The sequence below is a fragment of the Acomys minous genome, assembly GCF_964271855.1.
Source record: "Acomys minous genome assembly, chromosome: 19".
NCBI lineage: Eukaryota > Metazoa > Chordata > Mammalia > Rodentia > Muridae > Acomys > Acomys minous.
This window is the reverse complement of record NC_140499.1, coordinates 4,967,976-4,984,118: the sequence shown is the minus strand read 5'-3', so window position 1 is coordinate 4,984,118 and position 16,143 is coordinate 4,967,976. Positions and strand designations below refer to the sequence as shown.

The following is a 16,143-nucleotide window of genomic DNA, read 5'->3' as shown; positions in this document are numbered from 1 at the left end:
ACAGTGTGCTTGTGTGCATGTTTCACCATTGTATTCTGAGGTATTTCTGAGGATGGGGTAGAGAGGTACGGATTTTAGCTTTGTGGAGGATGAATGTTTTCACTGTTATTCTCACTCCTTTAACAAACAGAGAATCACAGTATAATGGAAAATAGGTACAGCATTGCCATCCCCAGTGTGAAGCTACTGGGTTTCAGTGGGCTTTCAGGGACACTTTCCCCAGCACTGGCAGAACATTTATGTTTGCCTGTACATGTGGCTGTTTTGTTTGTAATCAATACTTTCATCACCACCACCCAGGTTTACAGGTTAACTGTGCATGCAATCATTGTAACTTCAGTCTTTCAATGAAGAAAACAAGGTCTCTGAGGTCTAGCTTATCAGCGTGGGAGTGGCTTTTTTACATATCTTACTTAACTGAATACCTTTGGCCTTTGAAGGATTGGCTCTGTTGACTTTGGCTAGATTAGGCAGCCATGGTTAATTTGTTGGAAAGTAATGCAAAGTGGATCACACACACTCACCCCATATTTTAAACTGAAGTTCTTTTCTCAGAAAATATATGCATACAATTTTCTTCTAATATTTTTCTCAATGTTTCTATTATTCTACTCTGGAATATTATTTGCCAGAATTATAAAATAATATTTTGGTCAGGACATAATTTTTAAAATGTATTCAATAATTACTCTTTTGTTTAGGTGTATTCTTGTGACGTTATAAAAAGTTTGTTATCAAAAACTATAAGATATTAAAATTTTCATTCAATAAAATATAGGTACATCTGTGAAAAATAACACAGTTGTGAAAAACAACAGATCATTTAGACCTGCTTGATAATTAAAGTGCATTGTTCAATTTACACATAAATTACTGATTTTTTTTTTTTTTTTTTTTTTTTTTTTTTTGGTTTTGGTTTCATTAATCTTCACTATACTTTCCTGAGAATAGCCAAATCTTGATTTTTTTTTAAAATCTTTGTATCTTTTCTAAAATACCTTCTGAAATATTGTGTAAAATGTTATTAGAAAATATTCTTCATTATAATTAATAAAATCTTATTTGATGAATCCAGTTGAAGAGAAAAACAAAATTTAAAGGTCCATTTACTTTTTTTAAAAAAAGTATAATTTACAATGATTTTATGAGAATAATTTACTTGTATTTATTTGATTAACCAAGTGGTATTGTACATACAATACATAACATATATGTGTATGTGGGGGGATATGGTGGGTGTGTCATATGCATCTCACACATACATAAATGATGTGTCTGTGTATATTTATGTAATAGTATTCCTGGAGAAGGAATTAACTACAACTAGTAAATTTCTTTAAGAAACTCATGAGGGGCACCTGGATTGTACAAGAACTATATAAGTTTAGTCTCTGTAAAATCTATATGGCTCCTGGCATCTGACAGCCCTGGGTAGGCTATGCTGATACAGTTCAATGATTGAACCTCCTCCCACACCCACACCTGTGTGGAGGATAGTAGTGAATATGTTGAATCCCATAATTTGAATACTGGTGTTTGCTGAGGTTCTCTTTTTCTGGTACCTTCATTTACATTTCTGGCAGAGTATGGCTTCCCACTCTCCTGTTCATTTACAGGTAACAAATATATCAACTTCAGAATTTCTAATCAGAGTATGTCAGGAAAAGATGTACAGATTTGACCTAAAAGAGGGGATGTACTACATCAGCTTAATGCTGTGCCTCACTCTAGAGAATGGTGCTCTTAGCTGTGTAAGTCTACTGAAGCCGGAGAAGCCTTGGGCCCATTTAACAGGGGTCATTTTTCCCTTTAGGTGGGCTGCTGAGACTCAGATAACTTTTGTTCTGTCATCTTCTGATCTTATCTTAGTTGAAATGTTTCCTCAGCAAAGCTACAGAGATTTCAGACCTTTCTTGGAGTATTGACATACTGTCATCTCAGTATGATTCACAGAAAAATAAAGAGACATGTTAAACTGTTTATGAATTCACTTACTATATAAAGAATCAATTTAGTGATAATCTTCTGTTTTATTTATGTGTGTAAAGGTAAGATACTTTGATATGTTTATTTACTATCTAAAGAACCAATTATAACTTAAGAATTTTCATTTCCAGAGCATCCTAGGATTGTTGTGTTGTCTATAGCCTACCTATTCCTATGTCTGAAACTGAGTTTCAAAATGATGCAAATAAATGGAATAAAGTATGTTCAAAGATTGATTTTACCTTTTACCTAACAATATTTATTTTAAAAATTGTGAGGTTGCTGGGGTAATGCTCTTCTGTATTCCTGGCCCTTGGGAGGCTGTGGTAGAAGATCTGCCAAGAGTTTAGAGCCAACCTGGACTATATAGTGAGTCCTAGGATAATCTAAGATATAGTGTGAAACCCTGTCCCAGAAGAAAAATGTAAAGATAAATAATAATAAAAAAAAATAAAACTCTCAAGTCCCCTGGATGGAGAGGCCTTGTGGCACTCAAAGGAAGGATAACAGGCTACCAAGAAGAGACTTGCTACCCTATGACCATATACAAGGGGAGGAAGTCCCCCTCAGTCACAGTCATAGAGGAGAGGAGTAAGTGGAAAATGGGAGGGAGGGAGAAATGGAGGATACAAGGGATGGGATAACAATTGAGATGTAATATGAATAAATTAATTATATATATATAATTATTGCTAACTTGTCTCAAAATGGACATTTTCTATTTGAAATACTATGTTCAGATCTTGTTCTTCTTATGTGGAACATATAGCTGGGTGACAAGTAGTTTGGCTTTGAGAATTTTTCAGTATTATTACATTGGCACTAGAATATGTGCCTTTGAGCCATGACTTTTCTAAAGACTTTTCTAGACTATTTGACATAGTGGGCCACCTCTAGGCAGAATTGGAGGGTATATGATCTAAATGTGTGTGTGTTGGTTGGAAAGAATCTGTGAATGGAGACAATCCCATTGGGAGGTATCTATGTTATAAGCATTCTGCTATCTTGAGCAGCTGAATGCAGCTATAGGAAGGGTGGGTGTGAAGAGTTGTACTCTGTTACACATCGACCTTCTGCAATGTGAAGATGCAGCAGGAACTTCCCTGCCTGATGCCAACATTTGATCTTCGATGTCCTGTTTTTCAGAACTGTGATTAGTAAAGTTGTGTTGATGATAAACTTCCAGCCTATGGGCTTTATGTTACAGCAACACAGGCATTAGTAATAGACATATCGTATTCTCCGTTTTTGCTGCTGCTTATATGAAATATCATATATATGAAATAGCATATATACATATGTGTATGTTTATGTACACACAGAATTCAGATATGAATAATGTAGGTTAAGATAGAATGCAATCTATGAATAACACATACACACATATATGTGTGTGTATATACACACATATACATATATACACATACATATGTATATACTTATTATATACACATACATACATACATACACACACACACACATACACACACACACACACACACACACACACACACACACACACACACACACATACTATGGTCCACTCAAGTACCTGGTTGTACATGTTCTTGTTACTGAAACACAGGCTCTATTGATCTTTCATATCTCAACAGCATGGGATGTTGAGCTCATGTAATTTAGTCAATCCAATTCTGTCTTCAGCTTAATATGAAGGGCCTTCAATCAACTTTGCAAACATGAGAAGCAACGTCTTTGAGTCTCCATGTCGATGTAACTAGACAGAGAATTCAAGATATGAAATTTGTGATGGAAGTTCATAATATATTCAGAATTCCAATGTGAATTATGTAGGTTAAGAAAGAATGCAAACCATGAATAACACACCTAAATAGTGAGTCCTAAGGAATAGGCATGTGGTTTCCAAGCATTGCCCTTTGCTGAGGAAAGGAACTATCTTCTTGTATGGTGTGTATAGTTTCACAGATCTGCCTGTTGGTCTGGAGCACATGTGGAAGGGCCTGAATGTGCTGGATCTCCTTTCTTGTCTGACTACCTAAATTATTCTGCAGTTTAGGATTACCTAGAACCCACCACTGGTCATAAAAAGGCTTTTTAAACCTTTTTCTACCATGAATGACTTAAATTTTCTGCTTCTCCATGTATCTTATTAGCAAGCATGAAAGGATCAGGTAAAACTGTACTCCTTCAGAACTCAGTCCCTGTGAACTTTTCTCCTATCTTATTTCTCAGGCTTTATCCTTAGATGTTTCCAAGGCTTCCGGTCCTCATGTAAAGGACATACATATTAGTTCACACTGAAGATTCCTGAGTAAACTACTGGAGTTTTGTGTTCTCACAAGGTAAAGGGCAGTGAACTTCAGCAGAGACTGTCCTCACTGCGCCCCCACATACACTGTGCCTACCAGTTGCTTGCCTCACAGCATGGTGGGTGCCATTGGGCCCTGGGGATAACAGCTTTTCTCCTTGTTCCTTCATTCTAGAGAAGAAATATTTACAATCTACAAAATACTCAGCAGGGAAAAATAAATAAATAAAACTTGATTCTGGGTACAGAAATGTTGGCTGGGCCCAGTGGAAAGTTTGCCAAATCTAGACAGCCTTCAGCCAGAAGAGTTCCCCAGCACACCAGAAGAGTAGCTGACACGGGCAAGGGAAAACTGCTAAGAAACATGCACACTGTCAGGCCAGAAGAGACCTTGGACAACATGGAGTCCAGCATATGTGTTTTGTAGGGTAGTTTACAGAACAATGAAATTAAGGGGGAAAAGGCCTTGTTTTCCCAGAAGCATTTCTCAGAACTTCAATCTCCACTCTAACCATCCAGAGCAGGTAATTTCATGGAAGAATTTGGTGCATTATTTTCTAGAGGCATTTGCTTTCCAAAGCCATATTGAAAGCCAAACTTCAAAGTGTTCTCAATAGTGGCATATTATATTTTTGTGTTTATGACCAGGAGAACAATGTCTTGGACCCAGTTAGGCTATGATGGGACCTAGCCATCCAGTTTTCGTTTCTTTCTTGACTACATAGTTTACACAGTCATGTTTAAGACATTTAGTTAGACTTTCTTTACTACACAAAGTCTTCTGAAAACCAGGGAAGTAGTTCTCATGGCAGGGATTAAGAGACAATGCTGTGTTTTCTTGGCTAGTAAAAGAAAAACAAAAAAGACTAGGAAGAAAGATAGGTGCCTGGGTGTCTGGCTGTGTGTTTCAGCCCGAGGGTAGCAGAACTGGAATCTCCAACCTGTTAAACTGGTTTCGTGTACATATTTACTGTCCCTGCTGGGAAAGTATCTGCATTCATCATTGTAAACCATGCCTGTGAGTGCTTAGAAATACTTCTAAAGCCATGAGAAAACTTACCAATGTGTTACTGGTCCTTACTGGCTTGTAGAATTTTAAAGACAGTTTAAATTCAGACAGATGCAAGGAAAGCTCCTTTACCCTGTCTTTGTTATGCTACAAAGGCTTCTGCTGCCTCCTAATGATAGATTAAGCAGAGAGATGACAGACTTGAACACTTGAAAAGCACAGCGACTTCGAAGTTGCAATATTTTACTGACGAAACAGATGCTTTTGGAATTTTGAAGTGTTCTTGGCTTCCTAGAAGCTTTCATAACCCCAGAACAGGAAAAAAAAAACCTGTTTGGAAACAGTGAAGAAGCTCACAATACCAACTCAAGCACCAAAACCCCCACACGTATCTTAGTTCAGTAAGGCTGCCTCTAGGCACCAGCGCCTGGGAAAATGGCCCAAGGACTTTCTCGGGAACATGGGGCAGGAAAATGAGATTAGGGACCACATTTGAAGTATAAAACAAAAAATAATGAATTCGATGTAACTAAGCTGAGGAGCTGTCTTCTGGCGATTCCTTTGTCTTTCTTAGAGGAAATAGATATGTACATTTATTTGAAATAGATTGACAAGCAGTACGTCCAAACGGAACATGAGGTAAAATTAGTTAATACCCTGGTACTTACTTAAAATCTGGTGCTGAGGGAAAAAATATTTCACAAATGCTTTAGGAAACACTATTTCTGCACTTTCAGCTTTTAGGAAAGATACAGTTTAGTCCCCTTTGACTGAAATGATACTTTATGCCAATAAAAGTGATTTTAAAATATTTTGTTTCAGTTAAAGACACAAAATCTCAAAGAAAAGGTGCTACATACAAAAAGTATGCTGCAATCATTTAACCATTATTATCAATAATGATGCAATTAAAATATTTTCATGTGTTTAAAAGCATTTCTCTGTCTTTGAGTCGGCTTTCCTTTCCTTTCAGGAGTGGAACAAAGGATGCAGTATTAATCTGATGATTATATGTGTATAAACACCATATAATTATTACATTCTGTTCTCCTCTTTGGGTTTTTGGAAAGAGTTTAAACATATTTAGATAATTGAATAGTACAGTGAGCCAACGTTCATTTTTTATCACACTTAATTTTGGAAGGCTTAGAGCATTCTTGGCTTATTATTAGAAAGTATTACACCTGGTTTATAGGTGAAGGGAAAATGGGCAACTGACAAGTTTGCAAAGAAATGTCATTAGGATGAAAACATGAAGGGTGTTGGGCTTCATTTAATCCCCTGAGCTTCTAATCTCTTTACAGGAAAAGAATGTGTAAACACTTTTATTTGACATGGCTATTTGGTTGCCCTGTTGATAGATATGTTTAACTATCCTACAGTTAAATGCTTCAGAAGTTGTTTTTATAAATACTTCAGTAATTTATGTTGAAAAGCAGGCTACCCCTCCTCTCCAAACCTCTGGTCAGTGGAATACAGGTTCTATTATAACACTGTGCAAATGAATGCAATTTAAAGAGCATGCATAAAATATTATCTGCTAAAAATTCCAAAAGAAAACAGTAATCAACAGGGAGCTTAATGCATTAGGCAGATAGACATGAATGTCCACATTTTAAATAGCACAGTCAGCTTTGCTGTATGACTTGGAATCTGAGAGATGATTAAGCTTGTGAGGTCTATCTATGTGATTTCTTTGTTTTCTCAAAAAATTTTTTTCCCAGAAAATAAGCACTAGATACCAAGGAGTCTGAGGGACCTCTGTATTTTATTTTTCTCTTGTTTATAGATCTTTAATGCAACCACAAATAAGTCTCATCTTCCATTAAGCTCTTATAAATCTTGAAAACTCCTACTTCACCTCTGCATATCTTGGTGACAGGACTCAACAAGAAAGAAATGCATTTTACAGTAGAGGTGAAACCTGCTTCCTCTTGTAATGATTCTCAGTATTTAAACCCACAGACAGTTATCTAAGAAACTGTAGGTCAATATAATAATTGTATATTGGAAATACTGGATTTAACTGCCTCTATAATCTTAAAACTGGAATTAATGGTTAAAAAGAAAAAAAATTTGACTGAAAGTCTCTGAGAAAGAAAACATAAAAAATACAAATGTGTGTTTGGTTCCCTCTTTTTCTCTCATTGCAAACAAAGATGAAGTAAACAACACCAACTTCCTTTGCAATAGACTACAAGAAAGAAAACATATCCGTGGGCTGAATGGAGAACACTGGGGGCTACTTGTCTGATGGTAGACATCGTTACAACATCATGAACTAAGCATCTATATGACACACATGCTAGAACATTCCAAACAACTACTGCGTAGTTCAGAAGTTTCAGCTCAAGCTCCCAAGCAACAACATCAAATTGATGCATATATGTATTGTGTTGAGAAGCTATGAAATGAGCTAATTATCCTAGAAGTCCACAGAGCTCAGACATGGTGATAGGACATGGAATAGTGTCAATAAATGGCAGGAGATGGGCTTGTCTAAAAGAGAGGCATTAATTAGACAACAGTGAGAATTAATTAAAATGGTTACAGAGTAACAGCAAAAGTTCTATGTAATTCATATTAGAACATTGAACTAGATAGTTTTCTTTGAAGTTCATAAATGTTCTTCACATATATTTATCCGAAAAAAAAGGACAGATAAGTTTCAAATATGTTGTAAATCTGGAAATAAGAAAGTTAAACAAGCAAAAGGAGAAAGGGCAAATATAGATTTTGATATGGGGTGTAACGCAGTATCAAAAGCATACTACAGATTGAGTGTTGTCTTTCTGCTGAAGTTTAAATAGGATTGTAAGTTCACTGAAGATGTGTTGGGAGGGAAGATAAAGAACAGCAAGAGAGAGCAGAGCAAAGACACTGGCCTGTGACCTTCAGATGTAGTAAGGTAATGCTGCAGCCTCAAAGTTCTTATGTTCCATATGGAAAAATAAAAAAATTTGAAAAAAGAACAAAATTTAATGGGAGAATAGTACTGTTTTTACTTCCTGAGGATTATATTTTTAATTCTGTCCTGTTTTCTATTTCACTTATGTGGACGTTTTTGAAAAAATAATCTATCTATCTATTTATATTTATTATATTTACATATATACTATATATCAGAAAACATAAAGTATTGTTCTTATATCTAAAATTTAGGAACAGATAAATTGCATTGCTTCAAGTACTTTGTTGTAATTTAGTGACAATCTGTAGTAATGCTGAAATGTAGGTCACAGAATATTTTATAAAAATGTTTTTTATGAACTATGCATTGGCATAAGAGTATAATCTCATAAAAGTTGAAAGAACTAGTTTGTATGCCCCTTAGGATAGAAATAAAATGTACAAAGCTTATTTGAGTCTCACAGCTGTTTTAGCCTTCTTTATTCTTCCAATAAGGTGACAAGCTAGGCAGTTGCGTCCTGCCATCAGTATGTACTGCTGCTCCTTTAGAATCTTTTTATTTTGCTTATAGCCATTCAGTTACAGGGCTCCCAAGCTAAGGAAGCCAAGCTCTGTCTCACTGTGTGAAACTATTTCTTTTATTGTTTCACCATGAGCATTCTCTTTTCATGTAAATTTGTTCATCGTATATTTTTCTACATTAAACTTTCATCCTGTAATAAAAAAACATAACTGGGTGGCATGTCTGCTGTAGTACTTCTAATGCTTAGTACCATATACAACAAAGCAGACATCCATGATAGTTAGAGAAACATAAATATAAAATTCATAATGTTAGTCCTATGAGTTACATTTATCCACACATGGAGATTAGTTGGGCATAAAGTAGCAGCACTTATCACGATCAATAAAAATATAAGTTTTTAAGTAAAATGACACTGAGAAATAAGCACTGTCCTAAAATTGAAACAGCCTGTTTTAGAAGACTAGTAAATGGCATAGTGTGTTTTTATTCTGGGGAATTTAACATAGTCATTTGTAGTACAAAGTTGGAGACTCTATTCCTGCCCATTCACTGTAGTTCTCCTCTGCGGTGCTTCTGGCTGAGTTACAGGATGAGTCACTATAAGAGGGGGAAACAAGATAGATGAATAAAACTGAGATGAGCATATGGCCCATAGGAAAACTGATAGGGAATCAAATGTTGGCCAGGGGAGGCTCTTCTGACAGTCTCAAATGTACAAACCGGTGGCTGAGTTGCTGGTTTTGCTGCTTCCTTATACAGATAACAGAAGATCTTCAAAGTTACAAGATAGATTAGATTATTTGGAGGAGACAAATGTAATACCTTTTCCTCAGTTAACTGTGAGGCATCAAAACATTATTAAATTGCTTTCTTATGATCTATTGTACATGATATAGCCATGAAGAAAGTGGTTCTGACTTTTCACAAATCATTAGTTCCCTCATGAATGTATCTATAGAACTATTTACTTGCTAATATTAAGTAATTATATTTTGTTTCATGTATGTTAACCACATAAGTTGATGAGAACAACTTGCATACTTAGGACATCCTTAACTCTTGTCCTCTGTCATCCCAACAAGCTTCACCATCATTGTTGTAGTTTTCAAATTTGTCTTCAGCATCTCATAGTTACGAAGATCTGAATCTTGTCATAATCATGAATCTGAATATATTTGAAAGAAAGATAAAGTCAGATAAGACTTGGCTTGTATTTAATAAAGAAAGAAGAAAATGCTTGAAACTCGAATTTTCTGATTTTGACAAGAGAGAATAACAATTTTTTTACTGGTTTAGAGAATGGAAGATCAGAACTCAGTTTAGAAAAGAGAAGTCTAAGGGGGCCACTTCAAGTAAAACTACTTAATTGATAAAGTGTGCTTTCCTGAAACGCTAAGATTTAAATTGTGAAACGAGGCAAGACCTAAGGTAAATGCATAGTGTTGGACATTTTAAAATCATATGTGGTAGATGGTACTGTTGACAGGAGTGACTACATGTAGATGGGTATCAGGGAAAGAGAATGAGACAATTGTACATGTCCAGTGTTTGAGCCAAAATGAAAGATGGGATGGGGTCAGAGGTCAGAGAAAAGATGCATCTCTTCATACCAGTAATAATAGGGCAGCCTTTCACCTTTATTATAACACCCTAACTATGAAACTAGTGAACTGGAACCCAAAACTATGCAGATGGGAAGGACGCAGAGAGTATGAAGTGGTGTCTTGCAGAGAGCAGATGAGCTGAGAACACACATGATGCTGAAGAAAGGCAGGTAGTATGGTTCCAGGTTCCAGGGAGGGACAGGAGACTCAGCCTACAACACTTGTTGGTTCTACAGACGCTAGTTGACAGGAGAACCTACCTACAGATGGCAGTGGCAGTGACAGGAAGGATGTCCAAGATGGCTTGAATTTTACTTCCTAGATACTGCTTGTGCACTGCAGATCCTTTTATTTTAACCGTATTCATTTTCTGAACTGAGGTATGGTCTTCAGGATCTTCTCTGAGGTATCTTAGAGTGAATTGAATGCCTTATTATTTTTTACTATTACCACCCACCTTCCATAAAACCTCCTGTGGTCATGAAGTCATGCTTAGTCACTGAACTTGATGTGCAGGAATCAAGGACGCTTGAAAACTTCCGTGACTGCCCATTTTCTGGCTTTTACCTCGCCTCCGTTATACCCTGGTGCCAGTTTTTGTACACGACATTGTAATACTGCAGATTCTCCTACAATGAGAAGCAGTAGGTGGTGACAGCTCAGGAACCTCCCACTCTTCAGAGTTTGTAATTGACTACCTAGTTTTTTAAATCTTGGCATATTAAGGACAATGGATTAGTTTTCCTTCTTCTGCCTCTTTTATGCAAGTAATATATTCTTGGTTTTTTTCCCCTTAAACTTCCTATATTCTTTCCTGTCCCTCTTTGGGATAAAGTTTTCCTTTCCTACACTGGCAAAATGTGTATATTTTAAGGAAAAGAAAAGCAGAAATTAAATTTCATTCTGTAATCTAAACAATGAAAATATAATAAGAAATCAAAATTAAAGCATTAGTTAAAAATCACTAATGGAAAGATGACAATTCAATCAAACTGTACTTTTTTTTGCTTCTTGATAGCCATGGTTTCCTGGTGTATTATTTTAAAATACTGTGACATAAGGGAAAACAGCACACCCCTGGAAAGTATTACAAATATTTAGCACTTGTCCACATGTAAAAATTAGCAACTATTAAGTTCTATTACTAGAAAGAATAACGTTTTGAATGTTTTATTTTATAGGTGATACATGTGCTTTTTCCTTAATCCTTATAGCAATCACTTCCATCCCTGTGTGTGGAGCTTTCTATTAGAACTCATCCTGGTTCTTTTTGTCCTATGTCTATTCACCTCCTTATGATACTCCCATCATACATACAGTTCTGACAGTTTTATTGGAGGTGATACTGCCCTGCAGAAGTAGTCTGAAGTAAATGGGTTCTACTAAATCCAAGAATATTTTGACCATTAACCTTCACTTTGAATTTTAGGTGAGCCCACATGATTATTAAAGAGTACGGATTTATCTCTATAAGCTATGCCTTAAAGAGGTTTTTAGACAATGAAAGCTTTGCTGATGTGAAGGATATTTCCTCTCTAGTGTTTTTAACTTAACAAATGACATGGAAAGGACATAAATTTCTTTATATTATTCATAAACAAAGTAAAAAATGTTCCACCACATAACATTGACTTAGTCAATATTTCTAGACTTTGCCTTAGGGTTTGAAGAGAAAATTATTCCTGTTACATATTTTAATTATGCTATAAACTTTGGCAAATAGATATTGATCTTCAGCATCTGGTTTCAGAATGTGTTTTCGTTCTTGTTCTAGAGTGAGAGAGAAGTTTTACATAGGTTGAAAATGAAGAATTCCAAAGGAGTCAGAAAAAGAGTTGGCCCAGTAATTACTTGGTTGCTCGATTTGAGAAACTGAAATGGGTGCTTTCTTATAAATAATGTTTGACTATTTTCCTGAAGATAACTAGGCACACATTTGAGTTTAAAAATACTTGTTACCTTGACAGGCCTAGTACTACACATCTGTGATCACAGATTAGAAGCTGCCTGAGCTACACAGTGAGTTCAAGGTAGAAACCTAGTGAGATTTTCTCTCAAAATGAAATATTCAGCAAGAGCTTATATTACTCCATTGTAATTTGCTTGTGTAGTATGAAGAAAATCCTGGGTCCAATCATCAAATCAATAAAGAAATAAAATATAACAAAAAGAAACATGCAACTTGTTTTAAATAAAATGTCCTGTAATGATATTTTTGATTATCTTTTACATTTCAATACAGAAATAATAAGAAGATAACATGCATTGTCTAGTCAGTATCTTACTCTACTGAGCTTAAGCAGACATTAACCTCCTCTGATAATGACTGCCATTAATAATGAGAATAAGCAGAGCTAGTTTTTGCTGACCTTTTATTAAGGATAGAGATCAATATAAACAATATATGGCCAGATTAACTAGTCACATCCACTGTGTGAAAGTGATCATTTATTTTCCCTCTCACAGAAGGCTCGTCAGATAATATAGGAGCTATATGGAAGGATCAGGCCCCAAACCCATGTCTGTTTCAAATATAATCATGTTCTTCAACATTAAGCACAGGCTCCTTCAGTTGGCATTTGCAGGAAACTGGAAACTAAAGTTTAGGACATTTCACTGAAGTAGATCCACTTATAAATTTAATGACACCAAATGAATTTGCTTATTGGGTCAGTTAGTATTCTATCCCTTTGACAGAATACAGTTTATAATCACTACATACTGATTTATTTCAACTTGGAGGTGTGAAGGTCTCAGCTTGATTTTTTAGATCTGTGAGGAAGAAGCTCATGCAGATGGGAAAGAGTGTGAGAATAAGTTGTTACTAGGTAACAGCCAAGAAATAAAGAGACAAGGAAGAGAACAGAATGTTACCTTTTTTTCTGGATGGGGGTTGAGAAACAGTTTTTCTTTGTAGCTGAGGATGACTTCCTTTTGATTTCAGCCTGTGGGTGCTAGATTACAAGCATGCTCCATACTCAGTCTCCAGCTGTGTCTTATTTTGGGTGCTGTCATTCAGCATTTGCTGGATTTTTCCACACATCACAGATAAAGTCTACATAAAGGAATGTTCCAGGCAACTTTTACACATAACAACAGATAAGCAGAAATTTTATACTTAAATTTAATTTTTGTTTGCGTCTTCAACCTGTTAGCAAAGATTGTCTCTCAAACGTAGTATAACTTCCTACCTTGAGTGCTCTGTGTGTGTGTGTGTGTGTGTGTGTGTGTGTGTGTGTGTGTGTGTGTGTGTGTGAGAGAGAGAGAGAGAGAGAGAGAGAGAGAGAGAGAGAGAGAGAGAGAGACAGAGAGACAGAGAGACAGAGAGAGAGACAGAGACAGAGAGAGACAGACAGACAAACAGAGACAGACAGACAGACAGAGACAGAGACAGAGACAGACAGACAGACAGACAGAGAGACAGAGACAGAGAGGACAGAGAGAGACAGAGAGACAGACAGGGACAGAGAGAGAGACAGAGAGGGCATGTGCATGTTTATAAAACAGTAGAACTTTGTCACCTTTGTGATTTGAACAAGGAAATAGTCATCAGACTTTGGCATTATATAAAAATGTGTAATTTCAATAGGAAGTAGGATAGTCTACTTTACCTTGAGTGCTGATTCTTGGAATTTTGGTGAGCACTCTTTAAAATGTTCCATTTATCCAAAGCATCATACTTAGGGAGAGGAACAAATAAGGAGAGAAGGTAAAATCGGCTTCATCTTCTGATCAAAAGAATGGAAATAGTGTTTTAAGGATAAGATTCCACTTGCTCAAAAGTGCACTGACATGACCAGATAATCTGGAGAACTTCAAGTGTCAACTTGGCATACATTCCCAGTTAACATTAGGCAGAGTGCTGAGTGCTTCTCTGAGCTGGCATAAGTCGTGATTCCAGTTCACTGGTTACTGTAGACTTGAAAGGCAAGCTACCTCTTAGACATGATAAACGTTTGCACATTATTTTCAGTCCATCTCTCCACATGCATACCCATGTCACGAAGGCTTTGTGCCCATTCAGCAGATTGAATATGAGAACACTTCACAACTGATAATCACATTTGCAAGACATCTTTTGTAGAAAGCACCAGGGTCTCATAACAATTTTGCTCCTATGTAAGAACTAAAAATTAATGCCTCTTTGTTCTTGTTTTCCACACTGATATGTAATGTACCCAGTTAAAATGCTTGTATAGTGGACAAGAAGGCAGCATGGAGTTTCCTGGCTCTCCTGCCTGCCAAATTGATAAGTTCCAGTTAAGCATGTTCAAGGTGACAAAACACATATGATGCTATGCAAGCCTTTAAAGGGACTGGCATGTCATGCCAAGAATAAGCCTTACAAGATTGTATTGAGGTTCCAGGTGTGAGGGCAATCTATAAGTGTGTAAAAGCATCATTAAGGTGAACATTTAAAAAAACAACATTGACAGGTAGTGTTCATAAACCGAGGACTTTGCAACAAGGCTTTTTTAAAAACTACTTTAATATTTTACAAGTGTCCTATTTCTATCTGTAGAGGCAAGGAGCACCTGTCTTGGATGATGTGATCTTTTTTGACAATTGGACATCTTATTCAGCTGCCAGGAGGGCAGTAATGGCTGGCTCATTGAAATTCACAGCTGGGAAAAAAATCTAACCTCTTCCAACTCAATTAAAAAAAAACACTTTTTACCATTTAGTGTCAACCTCCTTGCTGTAGAATGTCTAACCTAAAATGTAAGAAAATAAACTGAATATAAGTGCCAATGCTTTGATCACAAATTTTCAGAATTATCAATTATCTAGGTATAGGAACTCAATTACGGATGATAGATGAAATATTTGTTTACTGTGTATGCATTCTAGTATTTGAATCGAAGTACAGAGAAATATAGGCTACCAGTAGACCTACCTAGAAAGATTTCTACATTCATGTACTTTGAATAAAAGGTAGATTACACACAACTCATTACATTGTCAAAGTAACTTATAATATCAGTATCATTAAGATAATTTCAATTTTCTCTATACTCAAAATTGCATAATTCATATGTCATTTTTATATATTCTTGTTAATCCATCTTAATATATTTTCTTTAGACATGGGGGTATTCTTTTCCATTAAAAATAACTGTCTTTCTATTTCTGATAAACTATCTATATTTCTCAGTACATATCTTTTAATAAGAAAGCATTTTGATGCTGGGCGTGGTGGCACACACCTTTAATTCCAGCACTCGAGAGGCAGAGGCAGGCAAATCACTGTGAGTTCAAGGCTAGCCTGATCTATGAAGTGAGTCCAGGACAGCCAAGGGTACACAGAGAAACCCTGTCTTGAAAAATACAAAAACCAAATAAATAAATAAATAAATAAGAAAGAAAGAAAAAAGAAAAAGAAAGCATTTTGAACATTTTTGATCAACATTTAAATACAATATCAATCAAAGTAATAAATATCTGGCCACTGAGGACTAAATTGTTCCTTCCTCATTTTTCACTTACCTAGACCATTAATACTGAGAGTGAAAGAGCTATGTCTCTACCTAACATAGAGGTTAGTGCCTATGAAAAATGAAAATATTGAAATCTGGGACAATAGCTCAGTCAGACATAATAGTTCAGTCTGTCAATTACTTGCCATGAAAGCATGAGTGCCTGAGTGGGTTTCCCAGATATGTTTAAAAAGCCTAAGTATGGTGGGGTGTGCTTGTAATCCAGGTCTCAGGGGGCAGAAGACTAAGAACCCCTGCAGCTTAGAAGCCAGTAAGTTTTGCCTACACTGAAAGTTCTGGCCTATTGAGAGATTATATCTCATTAAATAAAGTGGAGGGACCCT

At 36.0% G+C, this 16,143-nt stretch overlaps 1 protein-coding gene across 5 annotated transcripts in view; it reads left to right on the top strand.

Moving 5' to 3' along the window:
- The window catches only part of NAALADL2 (N-acetylated alpha-linked acidic dipeptidase like 2), a 1,351,869-nt gene that overhangs the window by 390,356 nt on the left and 945,370 nt on the right, over positions 1-16,143 (top strand). The window lies entirely within an intron of this gene.